The sequence below is a fragment of the Pongo pygmaeus genome, chromosome 10, assembly GCF_028885625.2.
Source record: "Pongo pygmaeus isolate AG05252 chromosome 10, NHGRI_mPonPyg2-v2.0_pri, whole genome shotgun sequence".
Lineage (NCBI taxonomy): Eukaryota > Metazoa > Chordata > Mammalia > Primates > Hominidae > Pongo > Pongo pygmaeus.
The window spans coordinates 27,688,130-27,708,272 of NC_072383.2; the positions used below are offsets into that span (position 1 = coordinate 27,688,130).

Consider the following 20,143-nt stretch of genomic DNA (forward strand, 5'->3'; position numbering starts at 1 on the left):
CCTAAAAACATTTAGATATTGAATTCTACCATCATAATCCGATCCTCAAACCAGGGATTTTTTAGCTTTCCTTTCATAAGACTTATAAAAAGAGCTTGTGAGGACGACTGTTACCTTTATTTTAAGAAAAAACAGTCTCATCTGGGGAAGACATACGCATTAGCCAATACACTTCCCATTCCTTCATCCAATATGAATAGAAAACCATTACTCAAAATCCACAGAAAGCAATAATGTTTGAAGTGATTATGGAAACAAGCTAGTGACAAACATCATCATTTTCAATTAGGAATCACGCTCTTTCTGTCTCTTCCTGAATTTGGCTTCTCCTTTATTTGCTGATAAAATGTCATCATTCATATCATGCACATGTTCCTTACACTGACCACAAATAGCTGTATCCAAGGATCCTCCTTGACACTATGACAATTTATGTTCTCCAGCCAGAATGCTGCTTCTCACTTCTAAGTTCCCACAAGAAGCAATAAGGATGCAAAAGAATGGCTGTCTCCATTCCTTTCCAAACAGTGGTCTTTGCTTCGTGGGTGTTCATGGAGCTCTGCCTTAAGCAAAGGCCTAGGAATCTGGCTAAGAATTTTCCTTTCCCTCAGTGTCTCAGGGCATAAACCAAGAGAAAGGGAAATGGAAATAAGATGGGATGAGATTTTTATTAAAAAAAAAAAACAAAACCTCTCAGCTCTAAGAGAAGAATGTAAACCATGGTAATACCTACAGGATCGAAAGGCAAACAAATAAAAAGAAAATATGTAAAAGATGACAAGAGAATCTGAATGGTCCAGACCACAATTACCATTAAGCCACTGGTAATGACTATTATCTGTACATTGTGAAAAGGTAAAATGCCTTTGAAAATTCATTATCTTATCTATATATGGAATCAATTTAAGTGTAAGAGGGTAGTGCTTCAATAATACATCTTAGAGTAGGCAAAGAAGTTAAATTTTTCCTGAAGTGGCATAGTCCAGGCAGAAGTTTTCATTTTGAAGGTCTGAGACCTTTTATTACACTGCTACTTGCATAAGCCAAAAAATACGACAAAATGTATATATAAGGGTAATTTCCAAGTTCGGACAAAATTGAGGCAAAAGGATTTGAGCCAGCCCCTCTTTTCTATCAGAATAGCCTTGAGGCAGAATGCTTCATTGTCTGTGGTTCTCAAACAATCATAGCAATTGAGTATTTCAACATCCCTCCCCCTGCTTGCTACATGGACTGCAGGGAGGCACATCTGGTTGTTGGCAATGATTTTGAGCCATCGATGTACAACCACTACCTTTATCTGAGACTTGATTCAAGTATGTATACGTGTTTGCCTCCAAGAGATGCTTCCTCACCACTAATACAGAACAGGCTCCTTTGTTATTCTTACCCCTGATTCACACACAAATCCTTGGCACCCACAGTGTCTGCATCTTATTTAGATTTGCATGGAAAATAATCATTTAATCCAAATGATTACTACACAGAAAGTTAGCCCAGACAATTCTTTCCCCCAAATATAGATCCTGTCACCAAGGAATTAAAATCCAGAGGCCAGATCCATAGTAATTTGTAACACATGTCGTCAATGAAATGGGAGGGTTCACTCAGTCATACCACATTCTCAGATGCCTGTGGCACGTGGTCGCCACAAACCTCACTTGACATTTCCATGTATGGCCAGCTCAGAGGCCTCAAATTAAAAATGCTATATTTTCTGGATTTGCTTGGTGGTGATGAGAAGTGCTAAAATTGTGAACTATTACAGCTTGAAAAACATGAAGTCAGACACTACATAAATCCAGCCATGCAAAGATTCTAATATCCATTCCTCCACAGAAAAACTTCTAATTCTAAACTGTTGAGATAAATCAGAGGTGATTAATCCTCAACATTGCAAAAAAAGAAATTGTACTACTTCTCAACCATAATTAGTTAATATTGGCTGGAAAGTTTTCAGTGAAAAAGCCTACTATAATATAAATTCTCTGAACAACCTAATGCTTACAAATTCAGCTTTTCTGTGTCTTCTGTATAAGCCCAGCAGCCAGAACTGGCATTTGTGTACAAAGTGTATTGAGATAATTTGAAAATATGGAAGTCATCTTTGCTAAGTACAAAGTAAGAAGAAAGGAAACGCTGGGCACGGTGGCTCATACTTGTAATCCCAGCACTTTGGAAGGCCAAGGTGGGTGGATCACTTGAGGCCAGGAGATGGAGACCAGGCTGACCAACATGGTGAAATCCTGTCTCTGTTAAAAATACAAAAATTAGCCGGGCGTGGTGGTGGGCACTGGTAATTTCAGCTACTCGGGAGGCTGAGGCAGGAGTATTGCTTGAAGCTGGAAGGCAGAGGTACTAGTGAGTTGAGATTGCACCACCGCACTCCAGCCCAGGCAACAGAGCAAGACTTCATCTCAAAAAAAAAAAAAAAAAGGAAGGGACTGCTTAGAAAGAATGACTGGTCAACTTTTCAGGTTCTTTCATTATATGATTACATAGATATTTTTACTAACCTTAATTCCCTCAAGAAAAAAAATCTAAAAGACAGGTATAGCAAATGCATACTGAGAGTGGTAACTGGTAATGCTTGGGGAATACATTGCTTTGTTCTTTGATTGTTCCAGTGAGCCAAGTTTCTACCGCCCATTTCAGGAAAGTAAAAAGCTATAAGGAATTAACCAACCTAACACTACAGCTGTGCTGACCATAATTTAATTTTGCCCTATTCAGAAATAATTTTACTGTGGTGATCACACTATTGGGTTCAACAACCACTAGCAGTTACATGAATTTATAGCAGGTGTAAGAGATTTAACAGAATATTGATTGAAATTTACTTAAGTCTGTTGGTATTTATTTTACTTAAAGTTATATTTATTCTCTCTTTTTATTAGAAATGCTTTTCTCTTATGAACACATAAGAAAATGATAATTTGAATTTTCTTGTTTAGATATCAGACATTTCTGAAACATTCTCAGCATTTATAAGAGATAACAGACACGTTTGATTCAAAGAGTTTTGTGAATAATTGTTCACAGCCATTTAATTGTTCTATGACTACTAAAATCAGCTCAATGTTTTATCATAATAGAGGCCAAAAATGGATAATCCAAAAACTATTATTTTCCCTGAAACATATTTTTAATAGTTGGATTTGAATAAATGCATCTGCTGTTATAATAACTCATCTGAAACCGAATGATGTTCAACCATGAAGACATGATTCTGGAAGTCTTCCTATTTCCCATCCCAGCTTAGCAGCTCCTTATAAACCTGCCCTTGCTGGAAAATGTCTTTACTTTCTAGAACTAGAGTAGTTTTCTATTTCAAACATTCCCTGGAGCAGTGCTTCCTCCCAGTGGCTGAGGGTCTGGGTTATAAAAGGACTTTTCTGTATGCAAAGAAAACAAAAACATTAGCATAAGATCAAAGCCTTAATTAAGCTAGTAACCACAGAGCAGTAGGTAATATGGTAGCAACCTGGGTTAAGGGGAAGATCAAGATTAAACAGCTGGAGAAAGCAATTTTATCTAACCAGCACTCCCAATTCCAAGTAAGATCACAGTATTTTGGAAAGCTGGATAGCTAGTTCTACGTAGTACATACATGCATGGTTTTTATTCCATGTGCCGAACCTACAGGGAACTTGCTATAACTTTGCCTTGTGTTCTTGTGTCCAGACGGTCACACAACTTGCTCCCTCACTCCTTTCTGATTTGTGGTGCAATGTCACCTCCATAGGTAGACCTCTTCTGGCCACCCTCTCTGAAGAGCTTCCATCACTCTCAATCCATGCACACCCTTTAAATTTAAATCTCGGTCATTGCATTAATACTCTTTCACATCATATCATATATTTGTCTGTGTGTTTACTGCAGTCCCCCTCTCCAACAACATAAAAGAACACGAGTTCCATGAAGACAGGGAGTCTACCTTTTTCTAACATCTGGAATAGTGTCTGATGCCCAACTCTCATTTAATAAATGTTTGTCAAAGTAACGCATGAATAACAAAGATTGGATAATAAAATGAACTATTAAAAATGAGAATGACTTATTGTAATAAGGTTTATATAAAAAGTTGGGTCTCATTACATTAAAGGTACTTCATCTTTCATCAAGTTGAGTTTTTGCTTACTTTCCTTTATACTTCTCCCTTTTTTCAAAAAGCATACATAATTTCATATTACTTAAAAATTTATTAAAAGGAAAAAATTAACAAAATAGATACCAATGAGATAAGGGAAAATAATGAAACCTGTCTTTATCAGGGGCTTATCATATTGTATGTACCTTGCTAGACCACAGGCCACATATACCCTTCACCTCATTGGATCCTCACAGCACGGTGGGGGTTGGGAGATGAACTCCAGTTTACATAGCTAGGAAGTGGCAGAGTCTCAAGTACACGTCAACTGATCTCAGCATGAATCATGTTTTCCCACACCAGGTTGGTTCACTAACAGACTTTACAAAGTTCCAAAATTTTTATGCTAGAATTCAGAAAGCCCTAATGCAATTACAGAAAGAAAAGATTCCAACTAAAACTGTGTACTGAAAACGTAGAATTTCCATTAATCATATAATAAATTTGCTCACATTATTCTCAAGTGATCTTACCCAACCAGCTTTTATTACATATCATGTGCCCACATACTACTAGTGGTATTTTGCTTATATTATACAATTTAATTTTAGAGGCAGCCCTTGTTCAGAAAGTATTCATAAAGTACCTAATGTTCATCTGGCTCTATACCAGGGACATCTCAGGTGGGAAGATACAAGAAAAGAAGAAGAATTCACAATATGGTCAGGAAAACATAAAATGTGTCCATAAAAAAATTAAGAACAAGTACAAGATAGATAAGATGGTAATATAGCATGGACAGCATACAAAATTGCTTAGGAATTTTTTTTAACTGGGAAATTATCTTAGAGTGAGGGCAGTGAAGGACAGTTTCACAAAGGATATACAATTTTTAACGAGGTTTTGAATGAAGTGAAAGATTTAGATTACAGAAGTGTGATGTTTGTCAAATCATGTCATCATCCTATGTTCAAAATCTTAATCCTATAAAATAGGTTGGGCCTTCTTGTAAGAATAAAATTATATAATATGTGCAAAAAAAGCCATGAACAATAAAAAGTACCATATAATTGTAACGTATTATTTCAAAAATGAAAAGTAGAGGACATCTGCATGCTTTTACTACACCTCTGAAAAACAACTCTTCTCCATTTAATTATGTTCCATTATAGTGGTCACCACCTTACTAATGAATATGTGGTTTTATCATATAATTATAGTTCATAATGTCTTATAATACAGCATGATTGAAACACAATATTGACTCTACATGGAGATGTCCTTCAGAAGAGTGTTCAATAAAGAATATTTATTGGAAGAAGCAGATAATATGATACCTAATTTTCTTCATTCTAAATAAAACACCACTGAATACAGTGTATTAATAGACGGCTTACAGATTCCAACTTTACAAGGGCTTAGAAATAGAACAAAACAAAAACCAACCAAAAGCATGTAACCAAAGTGTAGTAATGTTATTATCCATCTTTTATTGAATATCAGTAGACTACTTAGAAGAAAACTGTTTTACATCCCACTCACTAAAGAAGTGTTATTCAAAGGATGAACTGAAAAAGCAATTCATATAAAATAGTGGCTGTGTTCTGCATCTTATTTTGGATTTCATCACCGTCAAATATTGACAAAGTCATTTCAATATTCCAAACCTCAAGATTTCAATTTGCAAAACTGATCTTCAATGATTAATAGTTGGTAATGGAAGTAATAAATGAATGTACATGCTGTTTTCATAAGTGAGATGTAATTTACTTACAGTGAAATGCATAGATCATAAATGAAAGGTTTGAGCAGTTCTCATAAAGGCATATACCATATGAACCACATGCAAACCAGTTGCTGAAAATTTCCATCACCCTAGAAAGCTCTCTCGTGCCCTTTCACCGTCAATTCCCCCCAAAATTTCTCCCCAGCCCCACCACCAAAGGCAACGATGCTCTTGATTTCTCACACCACAGACACATGTATTAGCTAATGTAGAGTTTCATAGCTAAGAGTTTGGTTAAGTGATTATGCCAAAGAATACTGAATAACTGATCAATGTTAAAGCACAGAAGGGCCTTTAGTTCTTTGCTGCTTTGTTCTTGCCTTGACTAGATCAGTATTTTTGTCATTGACTTGGGTGAAGTCAGAGATAGCATGTTTCTCAAATGCAAAGATAACATGAAACAAGGGAGGATGGCTAATGCAGTAAATGACCCTACCAAATTCCAAAACTACATAAATAGGAAGAAAATAACAGGTTAAATCCAACATGGTAAATACAAAATATAAAAGGTGCTATATGCTTAGGGCTAAATAAAACCAACTCAAGTACATGATGTGGGAAAATGTGATGTAAAAGAAAACAAATTAGAATTTTAGTTGAGTTCAAGTTTAGTAGGAATCAATACTATGTCATTGTTAACAAAACACTCATTTTCACCTAGGCTACATTATAAAAGGGTTCAGAATGAGGCGAATGTAGCCATCTTTGCCTCTGTGCTAGTCAAATCAGTGATAAATTAGATTGAGTCATAAGAGGAACCGCTACAGGAATTGCATAGGACTATACAGAGAGGAGGGGGGACGCAGGTGATGTGCTAGCCATTTTCAAGCACAGAAAGACCTGACATGTGGAAGGGATGTTGGATTTCTGTGCAGTTCAACAAGCAACAGAGGTAAGGCTGCTTGCTGGAAGCAAGCATATAGGATAACCAAACAAAAAAGACCTAATAATTAGAGCTATGAAAAATAAGAAAGGCCTACCCTTTGTAGAAGTAAAATCTTGGTCACTCCAGGTGTTCAAGGAGATCCTATGTAACCATTTGTAATGGGTGTTGCATGAATATATGAAGCTCATATATTGTATAGATAATTTATATGGTTCCTTTCTATGCCAGCATTCTTTTTTTTTTAATTATACTTTAAGTTTTAGGGTACATGTGCACAACGTGCCGGTTAGTTACATATGTATACATGTGCCATGTTGGTGTGCTGCACCCAGTAACTCGTCATTTAACATTAGGTATATCTCCTAATGCTATCCCTTCCCCCTCCCCCCACCCCACAACAGTCCCCGGTGTGTGATGTTCCCCTTCCTGTGTCCATGTGTTCTCATTGTTCAATTCCCACCTATGAGTGACAACATGCAGTGTTTGGTTTTTTGTCCTTGCGATAGTTTGCTGAGAATGATGGTTTCCAGCTTCATCCATATCCCTACAAAGGACATGAACTCATCATTTTTTATGGCTGCATAGTATTCCATGGTGTATATGTGCCACATTTTCTTAATCCAGTCTATCGTTGTTGGACATTTGGGTTGGTTCCAAGTCTTTGCTACTGTGAGTAGTGCTGCAATAAACATACGTGTGCATGTGTCTTTAAAGCAGCATGATTTATAATTCTTTGGGTATATACCCAGTAATGGGATTGCTGGGTCAAATGGGTCTATGCCAGCATTCTGTAAGTTTGTGTTGGGTTCTAACAATAAGCCTTATTGTAGGTCACCAGAGATTGTGAGAACTGGGGAGTCTATGCAAGTGTATTAACACTTGAAGACATCAGATGCTGAGGCTCAAGCAATATTTATAATACAGAAAAATAACTGTAGTAGAGAGCTTAGAACAACATGACCCTCTTCAGTCATTCTCATGATTTGTAAAGTCATTCTTAGGGATTGATCCTTCCCTATTAACTCAGTTAGGCAATGTGAGTAGAAAAACAATCAGCAAACCACCATGGCACATGTTTACCTATGTAACAAACTGGTATGTCCTAAACATGTATCCCAGAACTTAAAAAAAATTTAATTAAAAAAATAATAATCATATACTTAGAATGTTACAATCTAGTAATATTGTTTTGATTCAAACATATTTGTATAAAGCACATAATTTACATATATTAAATTCATTTCACTCAATAAATATTTTGAAAACCAATTAGGTATATAGTAATATATTAGACATGTAGGTACAAGTCCCCCATAGAACCAGAAATAGAATCTATTTTTATAATTTTCCCCCCAGTATGATACTCTCAGTCAATAAATCTGAATCTCTGTTATTGAATCATCTATGTAGTAACTCTAAGAACCGCAGAGTCTTCTATAAGTCTATTGGAAAAGACAACCTTATGAAAAATAATCATAAAATTAAGAAAAGAAAGATACAAGTATATATTTGAAATATTATGGTCTCTAAATATTTTTGTGCTTCAAATGCATAAATGCTTCATAAGGCATGTCACACACGTTCATCCTAACGATAGTGAGATATGAAAGTATATCTGAGATACTCATATGAATAGCTCACAGAAAGGTGTCTAAGGAGATACAATTGCTTAGTATTACTGGGGAAACAGCAGGAGACAGAGCTGGAGATGTCTAACTCAGATTATGAAGACCCTTGGGCACCAATTTAAAGAACTGAGTTATTATTCTCTGGAGATGATGAGAGCTAAATAAAGAAGTAGAGTATGTGATTTAGAAAGATCCTTATGTTGGAATGTGGAGAAAGAGCCAAAACACAGAGTCAGAGAGAACAATCAGAAATTTATTTCAGGAAAGGAAGAGGAATATCTAGCTTCAAGAGATCTTTAGCTGGTAAAACTTTTAAGACTTGCAATTGAAACTTTTCTGAGACAAGCCAAACAACCATTCACAAAGGAGTGATTCTTTGTTTAAGAAAAAAAAAATCTCTCTTTAATATGACCAGAAAAATAACTTCCAGCCAGATCAAAACTCTTTCGTAGATATGTACTATGTTGTGCTGAACTTTCTTGGGAAACTTGGAAAAAGTAGAAAAGAGTCTTTGCACATGAGGAAGTCATCTGTGTATAAAGAAAGCAATAAAATAATAATAGAAAGAACATCAACTGTAAAGCTGTAGTTTTTTTTTTAAAGAAGAGAGAAAAAGAAAAAATACCTGAATTCAAAATTTCCAGCAAGCTACATATAAGCTGTATGATCTTAGGCAAAGTATATAAGCTGTCAAAAAGCTTATTTCCTGGACATAATCAGGACCATAATATCTGACATGCTGGACTGTGATAAGGATTAACAATAAAAATATACAAAAGACCCAGAGGTGTGCTAGGTATTCTATATAAATAATAGATACCTTTACACAGTATTCCCTTGCCTGATGTGTAGCCTGGCATCCGTTACATAGTTATTCTCCCCCTATTTTACTATGTGCATTTGATTTTTAAAAGGAACATGATCTAGTGTAGAGCATGTGTTTGACATCCTCTTGACACAGAGAGAAGCTGGGAGGTGGAATGAGGAGAGTCCTTTTAGGCACCATTGCTAACTAAAAGAAAGTCCAATAGTCATACAGATACTTTTTCTAAAACTTATAAAAGCTTAGAAGGAAAAAAAAAAACCAAACAAACAGAAAAGTAAAAGACATTACACATTAAGCCAGAAAGGACTTAGAGGCACAGCTAGCATAGCACAAAGCTGGTGAGAGAACCAGCCTCAGGACTTCAGAATGGCACAGACATCTTTCTCAGCTCCTGAGGAACAGCATCCTGCAAAAGGCTTGCTGCCTAGAGCAGGTTTCTGATGCCAGTGATTCTGGGGCACCTGGAAATAGGAAGCTTCTAGCCATTGTTTTCATGTCTAGAATTTTGTTACATGTTTAAGTGTTTTAATTTATTTTTATTTTTCTCCATAATCTCTATTTCCTATGACATCTGCTATGGCTTGAATGTGTCCCCCAAAGCTCACGTGTTGGAAACTGGATCCCCAATGTTGTGAAGTTGGGAGGTGGGACCTTTAAAGGGTATTTAAGTCATGAGAGCACCACCCTTATGAATGGATTAATGGCATTAACCCAGGAGTGGGTTTTTTGTGAAAGATTAAGTTCAATGCTGTCTTGCTCTCTCACACTCTTGCCTTCTCTTTGCCCTCCCACTAAGAGATGACACAGTAAGAAGATCTTTTCCAGATGCTGGCCTCTCAACCCTTGGCTTCCCAACCTCCAGAACTGTCAGCAATAAATTTCTGTTCCTTATACATTACCCAGTCTCAGGCATTCTGCAAAAGATATTACTCATTAATCCAGAAAGGACTTAGAGGTGCAGCCAGCATAGCACAAAGCTGACAAAAGAACCAGACTCAGAACATGACAATGGCACAGAAATGTTCCTCAGCATCTGAAAAACAGCATTCCACAAAAGGCCTGCTGTGCAAAATGGACCAAGACAAGATCTTAGTCTTGACCCGAAATGTTTCCAATCAGGAAATTTTCTAGGAAGATAATTGTAGTGGATGCTGTGCTGGTCCTGCCCAGATTCCCTTTCAGAAGTGAAGGACTACTCCCCAAGCTGCTAGAGTGCTACTCAGAAGACAGCCCTCAACTGCCAGCCCCTGTGTTTGTGTCCCCCCAAAATTCATGCATTGAGATACTCTCTCCCAAGGTGATGGTGTTAGAAGTAGAACCTTTGGGAGGTGATTAGGTCATGGAGGAGGAGTCCTCGTGAATGGGACTAGCGCTCTTTGGAAAGATGCCCAAGAGAGATTCCCCTTGCCCCTTTCCCCAAGTCAGGACACAGTAAGAAGCTGCCATCTGTGATCCAAAAAGCAGACCCCCACTGGACACCAACTCTGCAGGCACCATAATCCTGGACTTCCCAGTCTCCAGAACTATGAGAAATAAATGTTTGTTGTTTTGAAGCTACCTAATTGATGGTATTTTTGTTGTTGTTGTTATAGCAGTCCAAATAGTCTAAGACAGAAAAGTGTCTTACCAAGAAGTGGGATGCTGCTATAACAAATATCCAAGATGTAGAAGTGCTTTGAAACTGGGTAGTGGGTAGAGGCTGGAAGAGTTTTCAGGTGCATCCAAGAAAAAGCCAACATTGCCATAAACGGATCCTTAAGGATGATTCTGTGAAGTCTCAGAGGAGAGGAGGAGAGCTACAGAGAAAGCATGTAGCTCTAATACTTTTCGAATTCTCTAAGCGTATTCTTAAAGACTTCATAGAAGGTCACAAACAGAACACTGGTAGAAATATGGATGGTAAAGGTCATGCAGAGGAGGTCTCAGATAGAAATGAGGAACATCTTACTGGAAACTACAGAAGAGGCCATCACTGTATAAAGTAGCAACAAATTTGGCTGAATTGTATTCATGCCCTACTGATTTATGGAAGGTAGAACTTGCCAGAGATGAAATTGAATATTTGGGTGAAAAATATGTAAGCAAAGTGTTGACAGAACGTCTGGTTCCTCTTGACTGCTTACAGTAAAATATGAGAAAAGAGAAATGGCTTAAAGATGGAATTGCTAATTAAAAAGGAAACGGAACTTGAATTTTTGGAAAATCCTCAGCCTATCCATATTGAAAAACATGAAAAAGTCTGTTTGGAAGTGTGGCCAAGTGACCATTCAATAAAGAGTTTACTATGGATCAAGCATCTCAAGGGAAGCCAGATGCTATTTATCATGACAATGGGGAGATGAATTAGCCACCTAAAAAGAAGCCAGGACCTACTGTCCAAAACAATGGAAGAATGACCCCAGCAGATTTAGGAGATTATCAGGGATGCCCCTCCCATCACAGGCCCAGAATATAAGGAGCTAGGGGCCAAAAAGATTTCAAAGGAGAGGGTGCCACCTCACATGATGAGCTTCACTTCCCCATACCCTGTGATTGGGCTCCTAGGCTGCCCCAGGTATGGCTCCAGTGGGCCCCATTACAGCATGCACTGTGTCCAGCAAAGCTGAGTGGGGAAGAGTTGCTGCCTCCACCTGGATTTCAAAGGATGCCCTGGTGAGCTGTGGGGCCCAGGCAATAGAAAGCACCATCTATCAACCAGCAGCAGGCTCTCACCAGACACTGAATCTGCTGGCACCATTATATTAGTCTATTCTCACACTGCTAATAAAGACACACCCGATACTCGGTAATTTAAAAAGGAAAGACGTTTAATTGACTCACAATTCCACATGGCTGGGGAGGCCTCACAATCATGGCTGAAGGCAAAGGAGGGGCAAAGTCATATCTTACATGGCAGCAGGCAAAGAGCATGTCAAGGGAACTCCCCTTTATAAAACCATTAGATCTCATGAGACTCACTATCACAAGAATAGCACGGGAAGAACCTGCCCCCATGATTCAATTCCCTCCCACCAGGCCCCTCCCATGACACATGGGAATTATGGGAGCTACAATTCAAGATGAGATTTGGGTGAGGACACAGCCAAACCATATCAACCATGATCTTGGACCTCCTAGCCTCCTGAACTGTGAGAAATAATTGCTTGTTGTTTACAAGCCACCCAGTCTATGGTATTTTTGTTACAGTAGTCCAGGCCGACTAAGACAACTAGTCTGAAGACAGGTACTTCAAGCATGGTCACTCACCCATTCCAGAGCAGTCTACGGGGACATAAAGGCTCAGCCCCCTCACCCTAATGGAGACAGCCCTGAAGGACATCCCAACTTCAACCTCCCAGAAGCCTCCACTAAACTGCATCACAACCCAACTTCTCCCTTTCTCAATCTTGCTTTCCCTCCCATTCTACCGGTGTTGATCCTAAGAGCTCTCCCTAATAAGTCTGCTTCATGCTAATCCTCTCCCAGAGTCTGCTTCCTGAGGAACACAACTGGCAATACGTAATTCTAGAGTTGCAGAGAATTGTGGTCATTGCTGCTGTTATTTAAAAATCAGTGCAAGAATTTCAAGATGTTATGAGAAGTACGTGCTCATCTGATACAATACACACAGATACAAAGGGACAAGAAGGAAACCTACCACTGTGGATGGGATTATACCCATGTTCCTGCCTTTTCTTAGAGTCTAAAGCTTCCCTTGATTTAAGTGTGTGATTTGGATGTCAAGAAGGTGTAGAGAGAAAGGAACCGCATATGGAAGATGGGTAAGTGTGGGGAACATGGTACATAATGGAGAAAAGATAGTTCTTTCAGAAACAAAGGGACTTCACTGAAAGCAGAGCACGGACAGAGGGAGGACAGACAAAATCGAGCCAACTCAAGAAGAATAAGCTTGAATGCCCAGAGGCAGCATGGTGCTGGGAAGTGCTAAGTCCAGAAATCGAGTTTTTCAAGTGATGAACGGTAATTGGTGGTGCCTTCCCTTTGCATGTAAACTTTGCCAACACTTCTTAGCACTGTGAACTCTACTGCAAACTTAACTCCTTTGCAGAGACCTGAAAAGAGCTCAGTCAGGTGAAAAATTCAAAAGAGATGAACACTGGCAAGAGTCTTTAATAGGACTCTAGCTTGTACGTATGTGTTCTTTGGTTTTGATCCTTATACTAAACTCTTTTCTATTCTTTCTGATCCCCCATTTCCACATACACACTTTTTTATGGTCTCACCTCACAGTCAGTTAAGTCTTTTTCTCCCTTTCTCCCTTTCTTTCTTTCCTTTTTTTTTTTTTTTTTTTGGTAAGATACTCTGAGTATATCCAGTGGACTAGGGCTTCTGGTTTCAGGACATTCAAGCTGGTGTCTTACAAAGAACAATCATAGCTATTAATCAGAAGATAAGCTTCACAGATATTTTCTAAAAAGGTTGTTTTGCAACACACATAAAAAAAGAATGCCATTCAATGAATGAAGGAAGATTACATACTAATCTTCAAATACTCAGTTTTGAACTAAAAGAGATTGCAAAGATCATATTTAGACTAACCTTGTAGTTTTATAAAAGAAGAAATTATTTCCTGGCAGATTTTTTTTTTTTTGTCTGCAAATATTTTCTTCCTTTCTCACCCATAAAGCAATATTTAAAAATGTTTCTGCCCCACCCCTCTCATCTCAATTTCCCTTCTCCTTTTTAACAGTAACTATGCTGCCAGAAAAAGCATTTCAAGGTAGATAATGTGCAGTCCCTGTAAAGGCAAACAAACAAACAAAAAATTAAATTGCAGAAGCAAGTGGCTCTTTGCCAGGAGATGGAGAGTTGACATCCTCTTACTTTGTTCCCCAAATCTCCTAGGGCAAGGGGTACTCCTGGACATAGATATATTCAAAGCACATCTCGCTATCCTGCCTCCTATCTCCACCCTACCCTGGGTTGGGTCCACAGGGCTGTAAGCCACTCGGGATAGCAGAATTATTTTAGGAAAGGAAAATAATTCCAGGCTGTTGTGGTTGCCTGTATCTTATTCCCTAAGGCCAAAGGCACTTCATTTCCAACCCTGAATCCTCAAAGAAAAAGAAACCCCACAAATAAATGGAATTCTCCATTGAATTTTTTTTAAGTGACTCCTCATTTTCTACATCATAACATATATACCAACAAAAAGGATTATCTGGTTACTGACTGGGAACAGGCCCACATTTCAGTGCTTAGCTATGGAAACTCCCAAGAATTTGAAATTGAGCAAAAGCAAAATGAGAGAAGCTATGAAGAAACTATTTAGCTCTTGGTTGGTCTTTTGGTAGTTTTCTATGATCTACTGCCTTTCCAAATTATCGTGAGTTCAAGGACGGGAAGGAAGACAACAGTGAAAAGAAATTGTAGTGGTGTCCTAGACACACTAATTATGCCCAAAGTTCACTGAACGATGTAGACTTTATTGTTCCATGTTGGAGATTCAAAGTTGAACCCCAGTCCCGTTCAAACAGCAAGCACAGATAGGTAGAAGGATATTAACAGGATAACTAAATAACAAACCAGACCCAAACCATTTCCAGACTGTGTCAACTTCTCTATTCTAACCACATGCATATTCACATGGAGATGATACTCAAATGATTCAGAGTTATACACATATCATGCTGTTCCATAGAAGACGTGTAAGTGGGATTCACATTTGTCCTCAACTATTTAAGTGACTCTCCAGTAGAACAAAATAAACCCATGCTGTTGTAAAAGAAAAAAGGGCTCTTAATTATTAGTAGAAATAGAAAGCTTTGGATTGTATATCCTTTGGCAAGTATAAAACAGATGTATACTTCTAAAAGTGAAATGTTTGCAAAGAATATGGAAAATATCCAGTTCATCAGCTTGTATGTGCATTTGCTTTTAACTTCTATAAGTGACAAAGAAGAACACGGCTTGCCATAATCCTTCTACTCAAAAGATCAATTACACTGAATGGTGCCTGTGCATTTAAAACCACTGAGAGCAAATCATAAGTATTAGGCAAAGCAAATTGACTCAACAACACAGCCTCCTGGGAGCAAGTACATTTGTTTGAAAACAATATTTCTTAGGTAAATGTATAGCCAATGAAAGGTATTGGATTGATAGTTCTGAAGATCTGAATCTTCTATTTCACTACAGTGAAGGCCAGAGCAGTGCCAGCTCCCTGTGTCTCCATATGAGCAAGCCTCAATCATTCTCTGAACGGACCACCTTTAGGGTACAAAGATGAAAAGCTGCTTCTGAGCCTAGCAATTTCTGCCGAGCATGCCAACTATAAGCCATTGTGACAGAGAGCAGCCACAGCCTGGAAGCTAGACACAGACCCCCAACCAGATCTAAGATGAGGACAATTTACAGTGACACTGAGGTGGGCTGCTGTGTGACCAAGGATGCAGAAGAAGAAAACTTCTGTAATTGCCACTTTCCACGCCAGCCATCTCTACAACCTCAAACACTCATCACTGGCATCTAAAGCTACAGGATTTCCCAGAAAAAACAAATGAATGCTGTGCGTGCACATCCTATTTAAGCCTGGCGCCACTGAGGCTGGCACAAAATGGAACTCCAGGAACTGTAAAGCCTTTTCCTTCTAGATATGCCTCCTCTTCCGCTCCCCTGTGTCTGATCTGCCAAACACATTTTTCTGCATGTCCAACCCCAACTGTGCTGGAGAAAAATTAGTAAGTGGGAAGTAAGAAGGATAAAAAAGATGTAATTCTAGTACATAAAATTTTCCAGACATGATATGAGCATACAGAACTGTATCATTTACTTAAAGGAACTGGTCTATCTAGCAACAATGTTTATAAAACCACTTTCTTTTTTTTTTTTTTTAACTGTACTTTGCAAATGACTTCCCATTGAAGATAAAGTTTCATTAAAAGAGAAAAATACTTATAGTATGAGAGGAGTCCATATGACATAAAAGAAGAAAATACAATCCAAATCATTTAGATATCAAAGAGCCAAGATGATGATACAGAGTATTGTAATGTGGTAACATTGCTATGACTCCTAACAGTTGATCTTTAAAATAATAGTTCTTTTTTTTTTCTCTAGGTACTTTCCACAATCTGGGATTTCCTCTCTGGCATCGACCTTTGTCTCACCCTGCACTACAGGAATTTTTCCCATGCTTGACAATCCTATCTCCATATTTGGAGATTCCAGAAAAGTGTTTTTTCTTGCTTCTTCTGTTAAGAATTTATACAGTCTAACAGAACTTTTGTTAGGAATTTATAGTCTAATAGAGAACCCAGCTATAATATTAATAACACATCTCCTAGTAGAGTTGTAAGATCATTCTAAGTTTGAATTGTCACCTTGCATAACATAAATCCTTTTCCTACCAGATTAATTATTTAAGTTCTTAACTTTTTTGTTTTAAAAAACTTTCAAATTTATAGGAAGAGTTGCAAGAATAGTACAAAGAACTCCCACATAGACTTTGCCCAGATTGATTAGATTCACAAATGCTGCCACATTTGCATCTCTGTCTCCACCCACACCCACACATACACACACACACTCACACACACACACATCTTTCCTGCTCTATTTGAAAGTTAGTTCCAGACATCATGCCCTTTCAACTTTCAATTCTTCAGCATGTATTTGCTAAAAACAAGTATATTAGCTTAGCTAAGCACAGTGCAATTACAAAAGTCAAGAAATCTAACTGACATAATCAATATTCAAATATAACCTGCAATCCATATTTCTACAATCCATTTTCAAATTTTATCACTTGTGCCTATAATATCTTCTATAGATAATATTTCTCCTAATCCAGGATCCAGTACTGAATTGCATATTGCATTTAGTTGTCATGTCTCTTTAATCTCCTTTAATCTGAAAGCTTCTCAGCCTTCAACATTTTTGCCCACATAGGTATTCTCTATTCTCCATTCAGCAGCCAACATGATCAGATTATATCAATCCCTTCTCAAATCCCTCCAGAGATTGCCCATCAAACTTAAAACAAAATTCTACCCTCCCTCACTCCATCAGTCTCCATATCATTGACTTACTTTATTTTTCTTCACAGCATTATCAGATGTTACAGGATAGATAGATAGGTTAGATAGATAGATAGATAGATAGATAGATAGACAGACAGATAGATAATCTGGCTGTTTCTCCTATTATAGATAGATAGACAGATAGATAATCTGACTACTTCTCCCAATAGGTGAAAGGAGAAATTTTGCCCATTTATTTATTAATTGTCTTCCCTGTGGCGAACAACTTTGTTTATCTTGTTCATTACTTATTACCAGTGACTAGAACTGTGTTTGGCATGTAGTAATTCTTCAATACATTCTTGTTAAATAAATTAATAAATTATTATCAGATTGCTGAAAGAATAATTAAGGTATCTAGAAGTCAGTGGAATTCACTAAAAAATACGAGAATTATGAAAATTAAATTTGTGTCTTTGAGGGCAGATATAAACACGATGGTGGAGAGAGCAAACAAGGTAACAACTTTTCCAAGAAAAAAAATACTTTCCTTAGGCAAAACTATGGAGCGAGAAAAAGATCAGCAGTTGCCAGGGGGTGGTGAGGAGGTGGGAGAAGGGTTGAATATGCAGAGCACAGAGAATTTTTAGGGCAGTGAAAAGATGCTGTACAATACTATAATGTTAGATACATGTCATTATACATTTGTCCAAATACATAGAATGTGCAACACCAAGAGTGAACCCCAGTGTCAACGATGAACTTTGGGAATAATGATGTCAATGTTGGTTCATCAGTTGTAATAAATGTACCCCTCTAGTGGAGGACGTTGATATGGGGAGGCTATGCATGTTGAGGGGCAGGTGATAAATAAAAAATCTCTGTATCTTCCTCTTAATGTTGCCGTGAACCTAAAACCGCTCTTAAAAAAAATAAGTCTTTAATAAAATACTCTTCATGGTGAAACACTAAAGGCAGATTGTAAGCAGTGAGATCAAAAGTCAGGATCAACTTCTAGATTTCTAAGTATAATTTAGTTTAGACTGAAGATTGTAAAAGCATAACAAGAAGCTTTAATATGGACACTTCAAGTGTTATGTACCCTCTGAGAGTGGTAAAATGAGTCTCACTAGTGAGATTCAGGCAGCAGAATTAATATAGACCCCTGCAGGTCCCTGCTGTTTGATTAACAACTACGGTTCTTGGTCTTTGCTTTTTCTCATTCATATGTTGTTCATAGATTTTTATAAAATGTTCAATTTACATTAAAGATGCAATAATAGTAAAGAATATTCATATAAGCTTTCCTTTTTTCTCCATTTGCTTTTGTGGTTCCTCCCTCAAACCCTTATTATTCTCTTTCTGAATGTATACTATATATAATCATTTTATTATGCTCTTAGAAATTACCATTCTGGATAATTACACCATGTAGATTCAGGTTGTCTTTTATTTCCAAATGTTCTCTTGGATTGCAATTTTAAATACTCATTCTGTTCCATTTTCTTGTTTTTCTTCTTCAGGGACTCCAGTTATTCATATGGTGGCTCTTCTTTGCCTTTCTTCCATTTCAGCCTCTTTCCCTCTCACCCTCATCACTTGTTTCTTTGGATCATTGTCATTCTCTTCACTGTTCTGCCTTTCTTCAATGTCACCTGTTTGATTTTCCTTCAAATCTATTCTCTCTTTGACACCTTATAATTTAATCTGTATTGGTAAAAAATAAATGAATAAATAAAGCCAACAATTTTATTCTATTTCTTTCCTAAGTTCAATCAATTTTCATTTCATTTCTTCTTGGGTTTTGGTCCATTTCTGATCTTAGTTTTGAATTTATGAATCAAAGTGTTTTCCATAGCCCACTGTGCTTGAAGCTACTTAATTCCACTTAGGGTACCATGTTACAATATTCTTCTGCTTCACAGTTGCTCTTCAGAGAGGAATTTCCATCCACTGAGGTGTTTATATTTTTCCATTCTGTTTTGGTCTTACAGCGGTTTCACATAGTGATACTGATGACATTTACACATTCAGCAGAAAGGATCGACAACCAGCGGGTTTATAGGATCTCTGGTTCAAGAGCGCCCCCTCCTGTCAGTCATGAATTGCAGTTTCTTTAAAATTTGGCTTTTGGTGGAGGTCGGTGGAAGAGTGATATGTCCATCGATGTTTCAGGTTTCTTTTGTCTTGTGGTATTCTAGATCTCCCGATCTTGCCTCTTTTTCTTTCACCAAAAGACTCGAAGGGGTGCCCTTCCCTTACCTGCAACCTTGTTCATCCCTAGAAGCACTGCTTTTCCACAGCTGCTCCCTGTGCTATTTCAAGTCCCTTCCTTTTAAGTTGGTGCTCTTATCTACCTGTATACTTTTTCCATATTTTCACACCTAGATAGACTTTCTCTTTCTGAGGGTGATTTTCATACAATTTCATTTCATTCCCTTTGCACACGATCCCTTTTCTCTTCCCCAGTTTCTCCAAAAACCACTCACCATCCTCAAAGCTTGCAATGGGAGCTCACCAGGCAGCTGTACTAAAAATGAATGTTTATTTTTCTACTTACAGTAACTAGCATTTGCACTGTCCCCTCGCTTCTAGTTATGCTGAAGGTGAGGAATTTATGTGGTTCAATTGGCTTCTTATTGATTTGTACAGTTTTTTGAAAGCTATAAAAGGAATTGAGATTTGGGCAGCAGCAATTAATTACTTCAGCTTACTGTAAGTTGCTCATTTATAATTCTTAACTAGGTATTTCTTCTTTATGTCTGAAATTAGGTTTCTGGTTTTGCCCTTTTAATCCTGTAGTGGACGTTGTAGTGGATACTATTGTGCTCCACCCATGTCTCCTTTTCAGGGCTGAGGCTCTTATTGCCCCAGCTGCTGGGCATCCTTGTTGCTAACTATTTACAGCTGTACCTCTCACTAGGCCGGACTCTTACCCAATGTTTCACAGCCCCCTCCAGGATGAA

At 37.8% G+C, this 20,143-nt stretch overlaps 1 protein-coding gene across 2 annotated transcripts in view; it reads right to left on the reverse strand.

The window, feature by feature from the left end:
• Positions 1-20,143, reverse strand: part of ITPR2 (inositol 1,4,5-trisphosphate receptor type 2) — a 512,913-nt gene that overhangs the window by 302,250 nt on the left and 190,520 nt on the right. The window lies entirely within an intron of this gene.